General features: G+C 43.4%; 1 protein-coding gene across 1 annotated transcript in view; it reads right to left on the bottom strand.

Annotated features, from left to right (window-relative positions):
* Window positions 1–18574, bottom strand: part of P2RY1 (purinergic receptor P2Y1) — a 104009-nt gene that overhangs the window by 49166 nt on the left and 36269 nt on the right. The gene's annotated exons all lie outside the window — the stretch shown is intronic.

Below are 18574 nucleotides of genomic sequence, written 5' to 3' on the forward strand. Positions count from 1 at the left end.
TTAACAAGTATGGCTAACTCTTGGGCCATATGTATCAAAATCGGATTTTGCGAATCTCAAATTGCGATTTCTTGCGAATTGCAATTTGAGAATCGAAAACACCGATGTAAATAAAAGTCTGCTAATATTTAGCGATTCTCAAAAATTCACAGAAAATAAATGAGAATACCTAAATTGCGATTCCTTAGATGTGACTTCGCAACTAAGGAATCACATATGTGCTAATCGGCAATTCAGGTGCAGCTTGATGACATCACAACCAGGAAGTGTGACTGCCTATGCTGCACCTGATTGCCAGCAGGTGAGTGAGAGGCTGGGAGGGGAGCTCAGCCACTTGTACACTGCATCTGAGTGAAGGAGAAATGGGCTCACAGGAGAAGCAGCAGGAGGAGAATGCCAGTAAAAGAAAACAAAAGTTCAGTGAATGGAAGCAGGAGGTGCTCATCCAAGAAATGGTGGTGAGACATGAGCTCCTGTTTGGCAAACAATCACTGCGTGTACCAGAGGCACAAAAAAGGAAAATCTGGGCAGACATACAGGAAAAGGTTAATGCCATCGGCATAACCCACCGCACAGTTGAAGACCTCAGGAAAAGGTGGTATGATATGCGCAAGAGATCCAAAGAAAAGGGGGCTACAAGGCTGGCTGAGACAAGGAAGACCGTTGGTGGGACGTCCACTGTACAGATTCTACGCCTTTGGAGGAGTTGGTTGAGGGCACCCTGCTGCCGGGGAGTGTCAGTGGCGTGGCTGACCCGGACAGCTCTGACCTCAAGACACCTGACAAGGTAAGAAGCATGCTAACACTCCCCTGATACATGACCACATCACCCACACACCCAGGAAAGACCCAGGCACCAAACATAAATGCAACTCCAGTGCATGCACACTAGCACACCCAGCAAATCATCGTGAGCTACTAAAGGTAGAGCACCTCACACATTTTTTCAAAATGGCCATCAAAGCCCAGCTTCATTGACTTTAAGTCTAATTTCCATGGAGCCGGTATTGTGGTTCAAACAAAATGGTATGAGTTCCATAGAAACACTTATATGAATGAAACCTGATTTGTGTTGTCACTATGCAGAGATTGGCATAAGCATGTGTACCACATTGGTGTCACGACCATTTCGCAAACATGTCACAAGACAGTACTCTCCTCCGAGACATATCTATCAAACATAAATGGTTCCACATCGAATAACACCATAACATCTGTCCATTTCACCTAATAATACATTAGATGTGTATTCTTGATGGTCTCTTCTCTGCTTTTTGGGCATACGTTCCTACCTAGTTGCACTCCTCTGCTAGAACTAAAATTGGTTGAGCGATAGGCAGTGTGTTTGGAAAAACATCTGCCAAATTGGCTGGCCATAAGAGGAATGTGAATGGAGGGTCAGTCTTCACACAATACTATGCAAAGACGCAGGTGTGAGATGTCTTTGATACCACAGTGATAGCCAGTCAGCTCCTGAGGCACAGCCGGGAGCAGTAGCCAATTCAGTGTTTTAATTGTGTAATCCTGAAATTTTTTAACTGTTTTTAATAATTCACTCTCCTTGTCTGCTGCACGATTACTGTGCGCAGGCACCCTTTGGAAGGCAAAAACGAGCGCTGGGTAGGGCAAAATCGCCGGGTACCTCCAGCTGCTTCCTTGACGACAGGACGGGGACACGCCCACTCGAGGCCACGCCCCCTTTGCTAAAACCACTCAAATACCGCGCTGAACCACAAGCGCCCTGATAGCCAGTCAGCTCCTGAGGCACAGCCGGGAGCAGTAGCCAATTCCGTGTTTTAATTGTGTAATCCCGAAATTTTGTAACTGTTTTTAATAATTCACTCTCCTTGTCTGCTGCAAGATTACTGTGCGCAGGCACCCTTTGGAAGGCAAAAACGAGTGCTGGGTAGGGCGAAATCGCCGGGTACCTCCAGCTGCTTCCCTGACGACAGGACGGGGACACGCCCACCCGAGGCCACACCCCCTTCACTGCCCCCTGCTACAAACATGTGCCGGAAGCGCAGCGGGCGCGACAAATGCGCGCATAAGGCAAGCTTGTCTGCGCTCGTCCGCGCCGAGACCGGGCCCAGGGCCACCCGCCCTGTATGCCAGCCACCACCATGCAGATGCTATACTTCAGCAACCCTCTATAGACTAAGGCCTTCCGCCAACATTTGCACTCGACATATTTTTCAGGCCGAAGACCTGCCGCAAACCTGCCCCACCTGTTCCGCCTCGCTTAAATTTAAATCTTGCTCGGCGCCCACTCATGTAGTCCACATGCTCCTACTAAACTGCCGCTCCCTGCCCAAACATAGCGCTGAAATGGCCCTGCTGTTAGATGAACATACCCCAGACATGCTATTCCTGACTGAAACCTGGCTCACTACTGAGTCCGATCCCGCGATAGTAGACGCCCTCCCTGTTGGCTATCAAATCATATGGCAAGAACGACCTAAAGGGAGAGGAGGAGGCCTGGCGATTATCCACAAGGAACAATACCACTGCCGAACCACCCCCGAGACTATCTCGGACTGTGAGAGTATTGGTTTCAATATAAAACTCTCACCCAATAGCTGTTTCTCGGGCACCCTTATATATCGCCCGCCCGGCCCCCCGAAGCAGTTCCATGAAACAATGCCATCTAGGGTGGCCGATCGAGCTAGTACCTCCTCTAATTTCATCGTGCTAGGTGACCTGAATTTTCATTTTGACTCTTCTGCTGACCACACAGCCGCCACCTTACTAGAGGATCTAGCAGCTCTACAACTCATTCAACGCGTTACCACTCCCACTCATGCCAAAGGCCACTTACTTGACCCAATCTTCACTAACTGTCCTGACATCTCAGTGGACCCAGGCATCCCCCTGCCATGGACAGACCACCTTTTGATCCCTTTCAGTTGGACCTCGACTAAAACTCCACCACCCGCCCCCACCACAAGGCTCAGGCGAGCCTGGTCGCGCCTCGAGGTTGACAACTGGTCCATCAAACTTGCCAGCTCACAACCCGAGAAACAAGAGGATCCTGACCTAGCAAACCAGGCCTATGTTAATTGGATTAACCACACCCTTGACACCACTCTCCCTATGAGCAATACTATACTGAAACAGCCCCAAAAAACTGCCCCGTGGTATACGCAGTCTCTTAGGGACAAGAAGCGTCTTTGTAGAAGGGCGGAAAGACGCTGGCGTCTGGACAACTCAGCAGACAACAAAACCCGCTACCGGGAAACTATTAACAAGCATAAAACCAAAATAAAAGCAGCCCAGTCCACGTACTTTGCCGATAAAATTCTGCAGGCCAAATCGAAACCCAGAGAGATTTTCCAGATTATTAAAAATCTAACTAACCCCCCCTGCGTTGCACATCGAGAAATCTGTCACACAGTGCAATAATATCTCCGAGTTTTTCTTTCAGAAAGTAAACAAGATCTACTCAGCATTTCCCTCCCCAAAATCGAATTCATCAATTCAACCCAACATTTCCCCTACCTTGTCTCCTCCCCCAGATCGACACTGCCTAACCAACTTTCCCCCACTGAATCTCCCCACCCTGGAATCACTAGCTCTCAGTGTCAAATCAGGCTCGCCGGACGACCCTGCCCCTCCTGACATCTTAATGGCAGCATCCCGGATCACCCTGCCCGTCATTAGGGAGGTACTAAACGCCTCCATCTCCTCCAGCACTGTGCCAACTGTCTGGAAGCAAGCCATGGTCAGATCATTAATTTAGAAGCCCAATCTGGACCCGTCTGACCTAGCCAACTATCGCCCCATCTCCTTGCTCCCATGGGTGAGCAAGGTCCTGGAAAAATATAATCAACCAACTGTTGGTGAACTTTTTGGAAAATCATCACTTACTAGATCCCACTCAGACGGGTTTCAGACCAAAACACGGGACTGAGACCGCCCTCCTCATGGTTACCGAGGAAACTAGGAAAATACTGGATCAAGGAGGATCAGTGGCAGTGATCCTCCTTGATCTAAGCGCAGCTTTTGACACGGTCTGCCATGACACCTTACTGAACCGCTTGTCCTGTGCGGGGATTAAGGAGAAAACCTGGGCATGGTTCAAATCTTTTTGGGAGAATAGATCCTTTAGGGTTTTTGATGGCGAATTCGTGTCCTCAGCAGACCCCTACAGTGCGGTGTTCCTCAGGGCTCCTCTCTAAGCCCCGCACTTTTCAATCTGTATATGAGAACACTGGCCGATGTCGTCCGCCCTTTGGAGTTAAGATCATCTCCTACGCGGACGACACGCAGCTAGTGGTCTCACTGGCGCAGGAGGCTAGCCGAACTACGCCAGGCGGGCTTAGAGAATGCCTTGAGGAGGTGAGGAACTGGATGTTGTCATCTTCCCAGAAGTTGAACGGGGACAAAACAGAGCTGATGCTCCTAGGCCCATCAGATCTGGCCCTCCCTCCCTCTCTGTGGCCCTCATGTTTAGGCCCCCCCCCCACCCCCAAAAATAACATCAAAAGCCTCGGAGTGTGGCTGGACAATTCGCTATCTTTCAATGTCCAAGCCACAAAACTCTCAGCCACCTGTTTTGGCATCATGAGGGTGCTAAATAAAATATTTCCCCTCCTCCCAATGGAAGCCAAACAGGTAGCCATTCAAGGTCTTATTCAATCACGTCTTGATTTTAATAATGCACTCTATCTCGGCTCCCCAGAATACACCCTACGCAGGCTGCAGATTGTACAGAACTGCGTGGCGCGCCAACTGCTCAAAATCCCCCGCAGAAACTCAGTGAGGGCCGAACTGATTAGCCTCCACTGGCTTCCGATCCAGCAGAGAGTTTTGTTCAAGACACTATGCATAGCCCATCAAGCCTTCTGGGATACAGGACCCAGCATCACACGCGACCTGGTTACTCATTACACCCCAAACCGAAGTCTTCGTTCCAGCCAGACCTTCTCGGCAGTGGTGCCAAGAATAAAAAGATCCAGATCTGGCGGAAGGACGTTTACATACAACACGTCCAAAACCTGGAACACCCTGCCACTCCATCTCAGAGCTAACCCTAACCTCACTGAATTCCGCAAGCAATTAAAGACCTTCTTGTTTGCATCCGCTTACTAACTACCTGCCCTCCCCCCCTGCCCTTCAGTAGGCTCTGGTTATCCTAGCGCTTGGACGCCTCCGGGCAACAATTCGCGCTCTACAAATTCACAAGTTTACAGTGTCTGGCACATCTGGTGCATTGGTTAACTGGGAATTGTATCCAGAAACTGTTGATTCACTGTTAGGTAAGCTTAAAAGAAAAGAACAGAAGTACTCTTAGCAATGCTCAAACTGTTCCCACATCAGGTTCTTGAGAGACCGGCATAGGCTAGGAGTTCCCAGCAGAGTGATGAGTGAGAGACACCCACTTAAAGTTTTCTAGGTCAGCACCTCGTCTTTCTCACTGATCAGGAAAGCACTGTTACAACATTTTTTCCCTACTCATGGCGTTGATATGATGTTGAGTAGACTTTCATCTACTCTGATCAGGAAAGCACTGTTACAACATTTTTTCCCTACTCATGGCGTTGATATGATGTTGAGTAGACTTTCATCTACTCGACACCTCGGGTCGGTAGTTCCGATCACAGTATTTTGATGTAAGGGCCCATGGTGCAGTTGCAAACCTCCATTTCTCAATGAAGCTTCTGTGGCGGCGGAAAAGGCCTACGGTTTCAATTGAGAAATTGAGGTTTTGCAACATTCCTACACTGTGTGGCAGGCACAATGTGGTACCTGTCACAAGGTGTAGGTATGTTTAGGGGGCACCCATGGGCTCCATTGCAGTGGGCCAAGGAGGAAGGGAACCCTACTAAGGGCCCCAATGTTGTTTTTCAACAGCCTTTCCATGCCTAAAAGACCAACATGAAAATAAAAGTACTCTCAACTTGCAACCTTTAGCTGGTCCAAGGGCTAACACTGGTTGTGCTCCCACTACACTGCACTATGCAGCTACAAAGTGTATTGGACTCCTGATATAGGGGGCTGCACCTGCACTCCAGCTGCACATGTTGGCAGTTTTAAAGTGTGGTTCTAGGCAGCAGAAGGCAAGTGTCATAGTTTCCAGTGGACACTCCAATTATGTACATTCCAGGCTTTCTGCACTGACGTCATCTACTCTGCCCTGCGTTTCCCGCTCTATTCATCCAATTCAAGCAGGTGGTTTGGGTGAGAGTGAGCAAGAGCCAAATTTAACAAAACAATGAGGACAGAAATTAAAAGGGCATTAAAAAGAGGCAACAAGCTATTTACAGGGTGTTGGCGAGCTACTGGTAGTTCACAATCGACAGGTAGGAGAGCCGTGGTCTAGTGTCTCTTACAACATCGGATCTGCTCATTTTTTAAGGTTTCTGCAGGCAGTGAGCATCATCTGTTCTTGACAGCTTCTTCAGTTAAACTCAGGCCCTGGTGCGTCCCACATATTTGAGAATAGAACTAATCTGTTATGTTCTCAATCAAAGACACAGATAATAATTCTAAGATTCTGTTATGCTACAAGCACATGCATTTCTTGAAAATTTGAATTGCAAAGCATCCATTGACACACAAGAGAAGACATTTCTGCCTCAGATTCCTTGTTATAAATTGTGTAATCTAGTCAGTAATGGGAGGGATACTTCCTACTAAAAATGAACTTTTTTCAATTTCATTTGGATATATTTCCATACACACTCATAGACGTTCACACGTGGTGGGTTAAGTGTGCATTATGTAACAACTGATGTGTGTGTGTGTTACACCTGGCATCACTGGCGTGAGTCTCCCTTCCATTTTGACAGATTGTCTCCTCTATTTTGATGTTTTTGCTGGTTTTATGCTTTGGTCACTGTGCCACTGCTAATCAGTGCCACAGTGCAAGTGCTCCCTATGCTAAATTGTTGTACTAATTGGTTATTCCATGATTGGGTTATTTGATTTTCCTGTCAGCCCCTAGTACAGTGCACCATATGTGCCCAGGGCCATTGCGAGGACTGTGTGCAGTCTAGCACTGCCATGTCGACTTCGCCAAGTGCACCCACTTGCCAGTCTCCAAACCTTCCCTTTGCTTCATGTTAGACACCCCTATGGTAGGCCCAAAGGCAGGGTGCATTGTAAGTATACGGTTGGACATGCTCTGATGTGTAGCATGTTCTAATAGTGAATTATAGCCTTTTTTGTTTTTTCACTATTGAAGGCTACCTATTCTCCATAGGCCAGAATGGGCAGTAGATTATTACATTCTTATAATCCTAACTGACTCAGACAACATGGTAGAAATTCGAATTTAGTATGCCTGAACTCAGAATAATAAAATACATCTTTTAGTAAAGTTGGTTTCAATATTCTGTGTTTGAAAATACCATTTTTAGAAAGTAGGTAATTTCTTGCCTAACTGTCCAGGCCTGCCTCTGCTAGGTTGTGTATTCCTTGTCTGGGTTTGTGAGTGACAGGGCTGCGGGATTCTAGGAGACATGCTGGGGCAGCCCGGTGGTGAATAGAGAGATCTGCATCTAGATGGGAGAAAGGAGTTGCACCTGGAACCTGAATAGTGCTGGACCATCCCTCTACAATGCTGGCTCCACCTCCTGTGGCTTGTCTGATGTCTCTGCCCTGCACTGTGAAAGGAGAGGAAGAATCTTGTCAACAGTGCGCTCCAGAGCTGTATCTTCCCTCCCCTGTGCTGGCTCCACCTCCTGTGGGGCGGCTGTTGTCTCTGCCCTGCACAGTGAAAGGAAGAAGAGAGTCATGTTAACAAAGTACTCAAGAACTGGTTTGGACTAGGCAGAGGCCTCTCTGCCTTCAGAGAACCAAGGATTTTGGGGTATAAATATTGGGACCCTGATCTCAAGACATTAGATCACTTCTGGAACAAGAAACCTTTTGCTAAGGAGAAGAACCAAGAAAGCTGCAGGAGTTTTACTGCCCCTTTGCCAGTGTGCTGTTTGCTGGGTTGGCCTGCAGTGGTTGCTTCATTGCTAAGGAAAGGAGAAGTAACTTTTAAGGGCTTTCATCATTTACAGAATGTTCTCCAAGGGCTTGAACTGTGCATCCCTCCTGCTGAAGTCTCAGGGAAAAAAGACTTCATCTCCAGCTCCCCTCTGAATTTCCTTGCTGGGAATTCTGACTCCAGACACTTGCGTGCCGCTGTAAACTGAAACCGCGACGCATCGAGAAAAAGCGTGTCGCCGCTGCAGCTGAAATCATCGCATCGCCGGAGAAGCGAGCCTTCGCCGCATCTCCCTGGAAGCATGTGTTCATTGAAGCTACCTACTGTCGCATCACCAGAGAAGCGTGACGCCATCGTGAGAGTCACCATCGCATCACCGGAGAAGTGGGTCACAGGGCCTATCGCGACTCCAAAGTACAGAGTCGTCGCAAGGCTGCCAGGGCCTCATCACATTGTCATCGCATCGCCGAATCAAGGGCGCCATCTTCTTGCATCGCAACCGATCATCGCAACGCATCAAGTCTCCATCTTGCGCACCGCAACGGGCCCGCAGGCCAAGAATCTACACATCACCTCAGCACCGGTAAGGATCACGACGCATCCCCTACTCTGCGCAAGCATTGAGGCCCGACGCATCATCTCCCCCGGATCACGGAACCGACGCATTTCCCCTTTTGCGAGCCTTTTGTTTACTTTGTGTTACGCAGCCAGGTACTTTGTTGAGAACTTTGTCGCATTAATCATCAGCTTGAACTAAGCAACTTTAATCATCTTTTAAGCAATCTTAAGTGTAGTATTGTGGATTTTTGTTGTTTGAGGTCTTGTGTTAAGTCTATATAAAGAATACTTATTTTTTATAAAAACCTGTGCTGTGTCCATCTGTAGTGTTTTCACTGTATTACTGTGTATATTCACAAATGCTTAACACACTGCCTCTGAGATAAGCTTGTCTGCTCGTGCCAAGCTACCAAGGGGGTGAGCAGAGGTTATTAAGGAGTGTAATCCCCTTATCCTGATTTAGAAGTACGGGTTCCCATTTGGACAAAGGTGAATACCATTGCCAACTAGAGACTCCCAGATCTAACAGTGTGTGTATGTGAATATGTTTCTAAATCTCCAGAAATTAGTCATCTCTTTAATTATGTATATTTTTCTGTCATTGTGCTTAGATTGAGTTTGAGATAAACTACAATGGTTCCGTCGGGGTAAGGAAAATTACTTAAATGCAGAATTAAACAAAAAATTATTGCTTAATACATAGCATAAATGTGGCAATTATTTCAAAAGAAAATTAGCATGTAGGTTCAATGATGTTGGAACACAAAATTAAACAGCACTCACTAGTAGATGCTTGCAAAGGTATTGTATTAAATAAATTGAAGCTCTCATGGATATTTACAAGTATTTACAAGGTTGTCAAAGCGAGATACAAAAAATTGCAGTGACAAGAAGTATGGTGACATTTGTTGCTCAGCGATAGTGGTGCAGTGCATATATACAAAGTGAAAATGAAGAAATTAGGAATTGGTCAGGAAAACAGGGAAAAACAATATTTCCGGTGGCTAGCACATTTGCTTAGTGATTTAGACCAGGAGATTTGTTGAGACTGAACCTGGTATTATCGTCGACATTTCGATCCGGACAAGGCTTAGTTAAATTTTCAAAGAGGGGCTTCTTCAGGACATAAAGGCAGTGGCAGCCCAGCATGGGGGTGGGCTCCCTTAGGCGTCCCTCTCCGAAATGTCAGGAAAGTTTGAGTTATTCAGTATTTTTTATTTGGAGTGGTCCTGTGATCAATAAGGTTGAAGTAAGTGGCCCAAATACGTTAAATCAATAATGGCGGTAGTAAGAGGCGCTTGAAAGTGGATCAGTCATGAATCATTTCCTGCTTCTGCACGCTTCTCAGAAAAATACTGAATAACTCCAACTTTCCTGACATTTGCAGAAGCCCCTCTATACAAAACCTTTGCAAGCATCTACTAGTGAGTGCTTTTTAATTTTGTGTTCCAACATCATTGAACCTACATGCTAATTTTCTACTGAAATAACTGCCACATTTATGCTATGTATTAAGCAACCATGTTTTGAATAATTCTGCATTTAAGTAATTTTCTTTACCCCGACGAAACCATTGTAGTTTTTCTTATCCATAACCAGGTTCTCTGGGACACAGGGTCATCCCATTGTGGTAATACTAGATTGAGTTTGAGGCAACTGTTCGTAGAATATGCTTTTTTGGGTCCCAGCATGTAAAAAGCTTTGGTTTGATAATCATGTATCATTGATGGTCTAAACCACGAGTGTTCAGACTCCGCAAACCCCACCACACATGCCATAACCACACATATGCCTTAAACATGCATGTGCTTGGTTAAGGCAATGCACGGTAGGGTTTGCTGATGGATGCAAGCAGGGAGAGATCTGCGGTGAGGTAAGTGGGTCTGGGGTGTGTGTTGGCGTTGTTTTAAGTGGGTTGTGGGGTAGGTCGGGGTACTTTTATTGGCTGGGGTGTCAGGATTGTTTTGTGGGCTGGGGAGTAGGTCAGGAATGTTTTGTGGACTGGGAGGTGGGTCAGAATGTTTTGTGGGCTGGGGTAGGTCGGGGTTAGTTTATCTTCGGACAGATGGAAGCAGGCAGCAAGGAGAGATCTGTGGTGAGGTAAGTGGGGCTGGGGGTTGGTAGGGGTACTTTTGTGGGCTGGGGTTGTTTTTTGGGCTGGGGTGGGTAGGGGTTATTTTAAGTAGGGCTTGGGGTGGGTGGGTTACTTTTATGGAATGGGGGGGGTCAGGGTTGTTTAGTGAGCTTGGGGTGTGTCTGGAATGTTTTGTGGGCTGGTGCGGCGTCCAGAATGTTTTGTGGGCTGGGGTGAGTCGGGGTAGTCTAGGTTCAGATGGACAGAAGCAGGGAGTGATCCTCTGTGATGTAAGTCGGGCTGGGGGTGGATCAGGGTACTTTTGTGGACTGAGGTCGGGTTGTTTTAAGTGGGGCTGGGGGTGGCTTGGGTTGTTTTAAGTGGACTGGGAGGTGAGGTGGGTTGGTTTGTTTTAAAGGGGGCTGGGAGTGGGCCGGGGGTAGTTTGGTGGGTCAGGGTAGTTTTATGGGCTGGGGGGTGAGTCGGTGGTAGTTTCCTGGGCTGTGGGTGGTTTGGGAGTAGTTTTCTGGTCTGGGGGTTTCAGGGCTTGTCTTCAGGGCTGGAGGAGTTTGAGGTAGTTTTTAGGGCAGGGGCTGGGGCTAGTTTTTAGGGCTGGGTGTAGAGAAAGATTTCAGGGCCAGGGGATCAGGGGTAATGTTCAGGGCTGGGGGAGTGTTAGGGTCGCTTTTAAATTAGGGGTTAGGGCTCAGGCCAGGGGAATGGGTAGTCGGGTAGCTTGTAGGGCTATGGGGAGGGCGGGCAGTTCTTGGGCTGGGTCAAGGCTTGCCAGGGTCGGGTTAAGGGACATGGTTTTAGGCATTAGGGCAGGGGGAGGGCACAGCATGGGGGTTGGGAGGGAGTAGGGGTATTTGCACTAGAGGGCGGGAGGGAGGCAGGAGGAAGTTTTTACCGTAGGGCGGAGGGGAGGCCATGCATACTCCTTAACCATGCATGCCTTTACCACAAAAAGTTGTGGTAAAGGCATGCGTGGTAATGCAATACGTTGTTAAGTCTCAGTCGTTATTCAGACCGGGTTGTTTAGGCATGCGGGGTTAGGGATTTCGTTGTTCCATCATACAACCATCATTGATGAAGACTTGCCTGAAAGCAATACATCTATGATAAGGCCTGATGCCATTTAGTGCAAACTCCCTTCTGGGATTCAAAAGTAAACATTGGGCTACTCCTAAAAATACGTACCAGTAACTTGCTTCTAGCTAGGCTTACATGCAGTATATCCACTAGGTGGAAATTGCAGCATGTGTCCTTTCCCACATTCATGTTTTTTTTCTCTTTTTTTTGTTCTTTGTTTCAACCGTGAAGAAAACTGTGACCGGTGTTGCAGCTCTGTTTCCTTCCAATTCCTTACATGAAAAGACAGTTTTTCTGCTCATACAAGGAATTCAATTTGCATTCAAATGTGGTATATTTAACCCACATAAACATGTATGCTACATTTCTGAACGCACATACTGCAAGATACTGGCAGACATTCTGCATTTTGAAATGCCCCTTGAGGTAGTGAAATGATTGTGAACTCAGACTTGCAGATTTGTTTTCTTATGCATCTAAGTGGGACTTCAAAATTGGTGCAGAACTGCCTTGCTCAGCCATGTTCGCCTTCAAGGTATGCGCTGAAAGTAGGAGAAAGACACTTTGAAGGCATGTAATTTTCAAAACAAGTCCAGGCAAATCACAGATAAGTCATGATCGTGCAAGATCACTCAAACAAAACAGCCGTGATGTAACTGCTTGAACAAAATCAGAGTCAAGACGAAAAATGAACTGAACACGGAGGTACCTGAAAATGTCAAATACCAACTGCACATATGAGTCACCTGAGTGAAATTAGCATATAAGGTACTTATGTGAACTTTGGCCTATATGAAGAGAAGTGTGAACATTTCTGTAATGTGTTCAATATCGCTGACTGTACATTGCTTACTTGCTTTATTTGTAGCACTTTAAAAAGCATGACTGCATGTATGCTTGGTTGATTAATGCGCACACCACATTTAATATTGTATTTCTTAATATACTTGCAGTGTGTTCTGTTTGCACATGGGTTTCATAGTGAAAAAGAAACAGATGAAGAATTTCTGAATTTTATAGAAAAATCTTCTACATGATTACTATTAACATTAAGATAATTTAGGCTAAAGAACAGTTGATGATACAGCCAGTCAATTACTTTTTTCTATATATCCAGGAGTTACTAATGGATGTTCATCTGGGGTCTGGTGCCCCCCCCCCCAATACAGTGGAGGCCATGGGCTCAACGACCTGAGGAAGTACAGAGCATCTTATTGAGAGATCCCCATCAGCTGAGACGGGAATTAAGTGTGTTCAGTTGGTCAGTCACAGTGGCACACTTCTGAAGGCATTGAAATTTGCACAGAAGGTGTCATGTTTACTGCGGCTCTGGGGTTGATTGTTATCCCTTCTAAATTGGGTTCACCTGGCAGTTCGGAATAGACTGTTCCCATGAGGAGCAGTGTCAGTACTAATTTGCATAAGGTGGGCCTCTGACTTCAGTGGCACAGCTGGGGAAGACAATGGGTTGGAATGCAACCTGTAGCAATTGCAAGTGGTTTAGACCATGTGCAAGTATTCCTTCCATCACATTTTGTGTGTGATGTTTGTTGCACACACTCAGTAAAGTTTTTCTTTAACAATAAAACAAATTTCAAAACAGGCATTTGATTCTTGAAAACAAAAGAAATAGCTCTGACATATCTTGCAAGGCGGTTCTAGGTACTGAATATGAGAGACATTCACAGCACCCTAAATAGAGTGGGGCAACTGTCACTAATATAAATAGGACCTGATACTCAGGCCGAACGTCTGTGCCATCAGAGGTTCCACTGGTGCAAACCTGGTGCTTTTTCCAACTCTAAAGATAGTAAAAGAGAGGAACCATGAGAGAGGCCAATTTATGGCACTATGCCCACCTCTGCCAAACTCCAAAGGAGACCCTGAATCTCTGATCCTGTATTTGAGTGTCTGGCATGATATAGGTTATGAAAAGGGAATCTGCATGTCATTTTAATAAGCAATCTGTTTAGGCATTAGTTTTATCTTCAAAGGATTGTTTTTGCTCCTCAACCATTTTTAGCAACTTGAAAAACGACATTCTTTTCCTTAATGCCTATAGCTTGCAGCAGATTCCAAGGTGACTACCTTTTTGCAAGTACATAATCACCCTTTGAAGCTGACAGTAGTACTGGAACAGCCAGACTCATGCATATTTTCTATATATTAGTTAGGTGTTCATAGGTATATGTACAACTAATGTGGTCAGCTGTGTGTAGTAGGGGGTTGTTTGGGTGGATGGGGATTTGTGAGCAATTTTTTGTACAGAGATAAACTTTGGGGGTTTGAGTACTTTGACAATCTCTTATGCACGAATAAATAAACTCCACACATGCGCAAATGGAAAGGTCCCCTGTTTCCAATGTCTTTATCGATGTATTGTTTTTATTATTACCTATTCTTTTTTACTTGAAGTGTAAACAACTGCCCATATACCCCAAATGTGCATGTCTTTGTGTATTCTTTCATAATACCTTCAGAGGTAGAACAAGACTTTTGTTGTTTTTGTACCAAAGACATATACACTACATTTCCACAAAGACATACATAATCATACCAAATTACCCTTTGTTCGCCATGTGTAGTTTATTTTTACAAGGCACTAGCACGGTCCCAAAATGTTTATCTTGATCTGTATATTGAGAAGGTTTTTTGTGCATCTATGACTGAAAGGCAGGTCAGACCCCCATAATTAGTAGGAGTGTTTAGCCTGTTTTTTTAACTAAGTAGTCTAAAACAAGGGCCAGGTGATCTCACCACTGCTCTAGACTGATGGTAAGTACATGCACTGGGTATGCAAACACTTACACTGGGCCTTTAAACCAAATCTAAAACAATCACCTACAGGCATAAGTGGTTTCCAAGTTCAACCTACGTGCTCCCACTGACCAAGGACACATTGAAAAATTGTGACCAATTAGGTCAAGATGCAAGTTTTCAATGCTCATCCAGAAACAGTAAGAAATGGACACGTTTTTACTTGTGCCCCTTGGGCTTTCATCTCATCAGTGCCTGTGGGGATTAAACTATTTTTCAATGATGTGACAAAAAACATGTTCAGACTTGCAAAACCACAATAGTTTATTTTTTTTATATCAGTCAGTAGTTTGTTCTTTAGAACCCTTTTTTCAGATTGAGTATTGTTGTCTCAATAGCGTTTGAATATTTATGATTATGCTTTCTTTCTTTGTTTTTAAGATCTGTAAAGGTCAACGGTGCTGAAACACAATTTTCCATATTCTGAGGTATTAAATCCAAAGCAGCAATCTGCTTTCCTTGCTCGGAATCAAAGTTGGTATTTCCCAACAGTAGGTAGAAAAATGTTGAGATGTAGCTATGTTTTATTTCACCAATGTATCTGAAGTAGTTCCCATGCATAGCATTGCTACTTTACATAAGGGACTTTAGATTGAGATCAATTATACAATATGTTTTATAACATATATATTTCACAGTACTAATTAAGTGTGACGTTACATACAGGATAACAACTGCATTTAATTGACAATTAGGGACTTCTGTTTATTCTGGAGTAGCATAAACTCAGAATTCAAATGACAGTGGAAGGATTGAGTGGTTTTGTGTGTTTTCAATAAAGAAGAAGCACACAAAAAAGATGAAAACTTTTAATTTTTAATTATATGTGAATGGTGGTGAAATGGATTTTAGGATCTGGATTTTTTTTTTTTAAAGGTGATTTTAGCATAATAATTCCTATTTGTAAAGCGTGAACATATCACCCCATAAGGGTTTTGTCAGGGAGATTAAGTGAGCTATTGCCAAGAGTCACATGATGTTGAGCTGAGCTGCTGCCGGTGATGGAACCATGAGCCTAGCGCTCCAGAGTAAGCCGCACTGGCTGTTGCGCCACACCTCTCCACCAGCATGTCAAAGGTTTTGACAACCTCCTTTGAACTGATGCACAATCTGTGAGAGTAAACGACGTATGCTATGATCAAATGAAACATAACAAATGGCCCTTAACATAGTAATAATGGTAAATATTTTGTGAATATTCATACAATATTTTCTCACCTATTTAAAAAATGTGTCTGACATGCTGAGTAGAAAATTACTTCCCAAAGGAGTCGTAGGTTAATTACACAGTGTTCTACAGCATCGTGCTGGAGTTCGGATGAAGAACTAGTGTGCTACTGTTTTCTAATAATAACCACTCATTGTTATACTGCTGAGTAAGAGATATTGAATTAACTGTAAAAATGAGTGTGGAAGTGTATATTTTAGTCATTTTTATCATCTACGCCAAATGGCTTAAAGGATTAATGATGGATGCCACTGCCTTTATCTACACTTTTTTCACGTCTCTTTCCTCACACTGCCCATCTTCTCTCCCTCTTCTTACCTCCTACATATTTCAATTTGAAAATTGAAACACTTTGTAAAACACATGCATATTTGTCTCCCAATGCAATGGAGTAGTCATTTTAAGAGTTCAGTTGGTTACTTTTTCCATTTGCATTGTAACTTCCCTTTTTCAGATCCTTCATCTTACTTCTCAATTGAATGAAAGTGCATTGGCCTTTAAATCCTTCTTTTTAAATTTTATGTAATATCTAAGGAAATGCTCACTTGCTTGATTGCAAAAGTTTATGCCTATACCAAAGTATGTCTATAACAATTTTAAAAATTAAGGTAAATTCTAAAACTAATATATCCTTGGCTAAAACTGGGTACATTGAATATTCAAAGAAATGTTGCATTGTTAGGTCACAGAAAAATAGACACAAATGTGGACGTCAAACAATGAGTACCAGTTGTTCTTAAATTATTGTTGTACATTGGGTATTAAAACAAATTATTAGTACAATACATGCTTGCTTTAGCTACTAAATACTGAGGCGGTTTCTGGCTATTCAACAATGCAATATAATGGTTCCAGTTTACTTACAACATTACAGAAAGTAAAATATGACTCAATAAACAATATATAATGAACTAATAAAACAAACTGTACGCAGGCTCAGTGTAACAGAATCATGTGAGCGACAATTGGAACAACATGTTAACTTTTTTCAATTTATTGAATTGCTCAAGTTTGGAAGAATTTTACTTGGCTGGTAGTGTTTTAAATATACACGACTAGCTCATGGAGAGAATGTTTTGGGGGTCTACTATACTTTTAGAACATGTGATGGAAAAAACAAATAAGTTGTGTTCCCTCCACATATTGAGGCATCTGTATCACTAAGTTAATAATTTGAGAACTTGCTTGCTCCCCTGCACAACACGTGTTAGTATATTGAGTAAGTTAAGTTAGCAGTTCAATTCTTCAATATAATGCCCTGACTTTCAAAGATCTGTTTTATAAACCAAAATGTAGCTATAAACGGTATGGGCCTGATTCACCAGTGACTCCTGTTTGAGCTTCTGACTAGGATTCTTACAGGTAGATGACAAAATATGACCAAGCCAAAATGCAGCATCATGTAGCCCATAGATATAGTTTTATAGCTGTTGAAAAAAGTATCTCTTTTGAAAAGCTATCGTAATTTCACAAAATATATAACAAAATGCCACGTATTAAATCATACAATGCCACCTTTATATTCACAAAGTCTATTGTTTCTTAAATCAGGAAAGAGAGATTACATATGATGACAAATCATAAACATTCAAGGAATTGGTAAAAGGTAGAGAACCTGACTTAGTAGAATAAGTATAACCGCATATGCAATATTTCTATTAGGATATCAATCAAATACATTATGATAAAGTGGACAAATATTTCATGGGTTTGCAGAACGTAAGAAAGTACACTAATCTATAATAATGAAAAAGGAATTCTTGTTTACTTTTTCCTTATAATCCAGTGGGTAAAATGGACGGGGTACCTATAGGCTATCAGTACAATGCATTGATTCAGTTGTACTTGCAGTGATATTTCCAAGGGAAGAGAAAATAAAACAACTTTACCTCTTTTGTAAATTCCAAACTAACCAACATCTAACTTCTACCTATTCTCACCTGAAACAGCTAAAAATAAAACTGATTAGATATTCTGATCTATGAGAATGTCCTTATGACCCTTCAGTGACAATGGTTATTGGTTACTGATTTACCAATGAGAAAAAAGTAAGGGTTTGGAGAATGGCGGTCTCTGTTATCTAGATATGACAAAGTTCCTCTTTAAAGATGTATGCCTATGCCTTGGAAGGAAATTGGAGTGGATATGCCTTGAGTCTAGTCCCAAAGCCCTGAGTAATTCAGCAAAGCAGATACAATGATATTCCAGGAAAAAACATTTAAGCAGGTCTTTGCAAACAATACGAATTAAAAGTACGTCTCCAAGTGACATTGTGCCCATTCACACAAAAACTACTAATTAAATGCTGAAGTACAAGTTAACCCATGGTTTAAGTAGATCTTCTTTTTTTGCAAATCCTAACCCACAGTTGGGAATTATGCATTTCCTTGTTAATGTTCCTAGCACTAACTGTGAATTGTCCAAAATGCAGTAGTTCCACTTATATTATTATTTCAATTGACAGAGTAAATGTACAATCATGCTTGCATTGTTTTTTTCCCTATCTATATCTTAGAAACAGATTTCCTTGTGAAAAATGCCTTTTCCTAAACTGCTTCTAAAATGCCAGTGTTGACATTATTTGTAAATACCCACCGAATACTGACCCTGTGGCTGTGCAAACATTATCAATGCTGATGTAAATAGCTCTCCCACTGAAATTTATATTTTCTCACACCGAAACCACACTTAGGATTTTGCAAAACCTGGTCAAATGGCAACTTTTAAGAAGCATCATATGCCACTAGTGCCTGTAAATGAATCAGTATCAGCAATTTGTGAGCTTAAATGCCAATGTTCTCATGCCAATTTCAATTACCTGTGCAGAATATATAAGATTAGGAAGTACATCGAAATATGTAAGATGTAT

This window comes from Lissotriton vulgaris, chromosome 11 (genome assembly GCF_964263255.1).
Source record: "Lissotriton vulgaris chromosome 11, aLisVul1.2, whole genome shotgun sequence".
NCBI classification, from domain to species: domain Eukaryota; kingdom Metazoa; phylum Chordata; class Amphibia; order Caudata; family Salamandridae; genus Lissotriton; species Lissotriton vulgaris.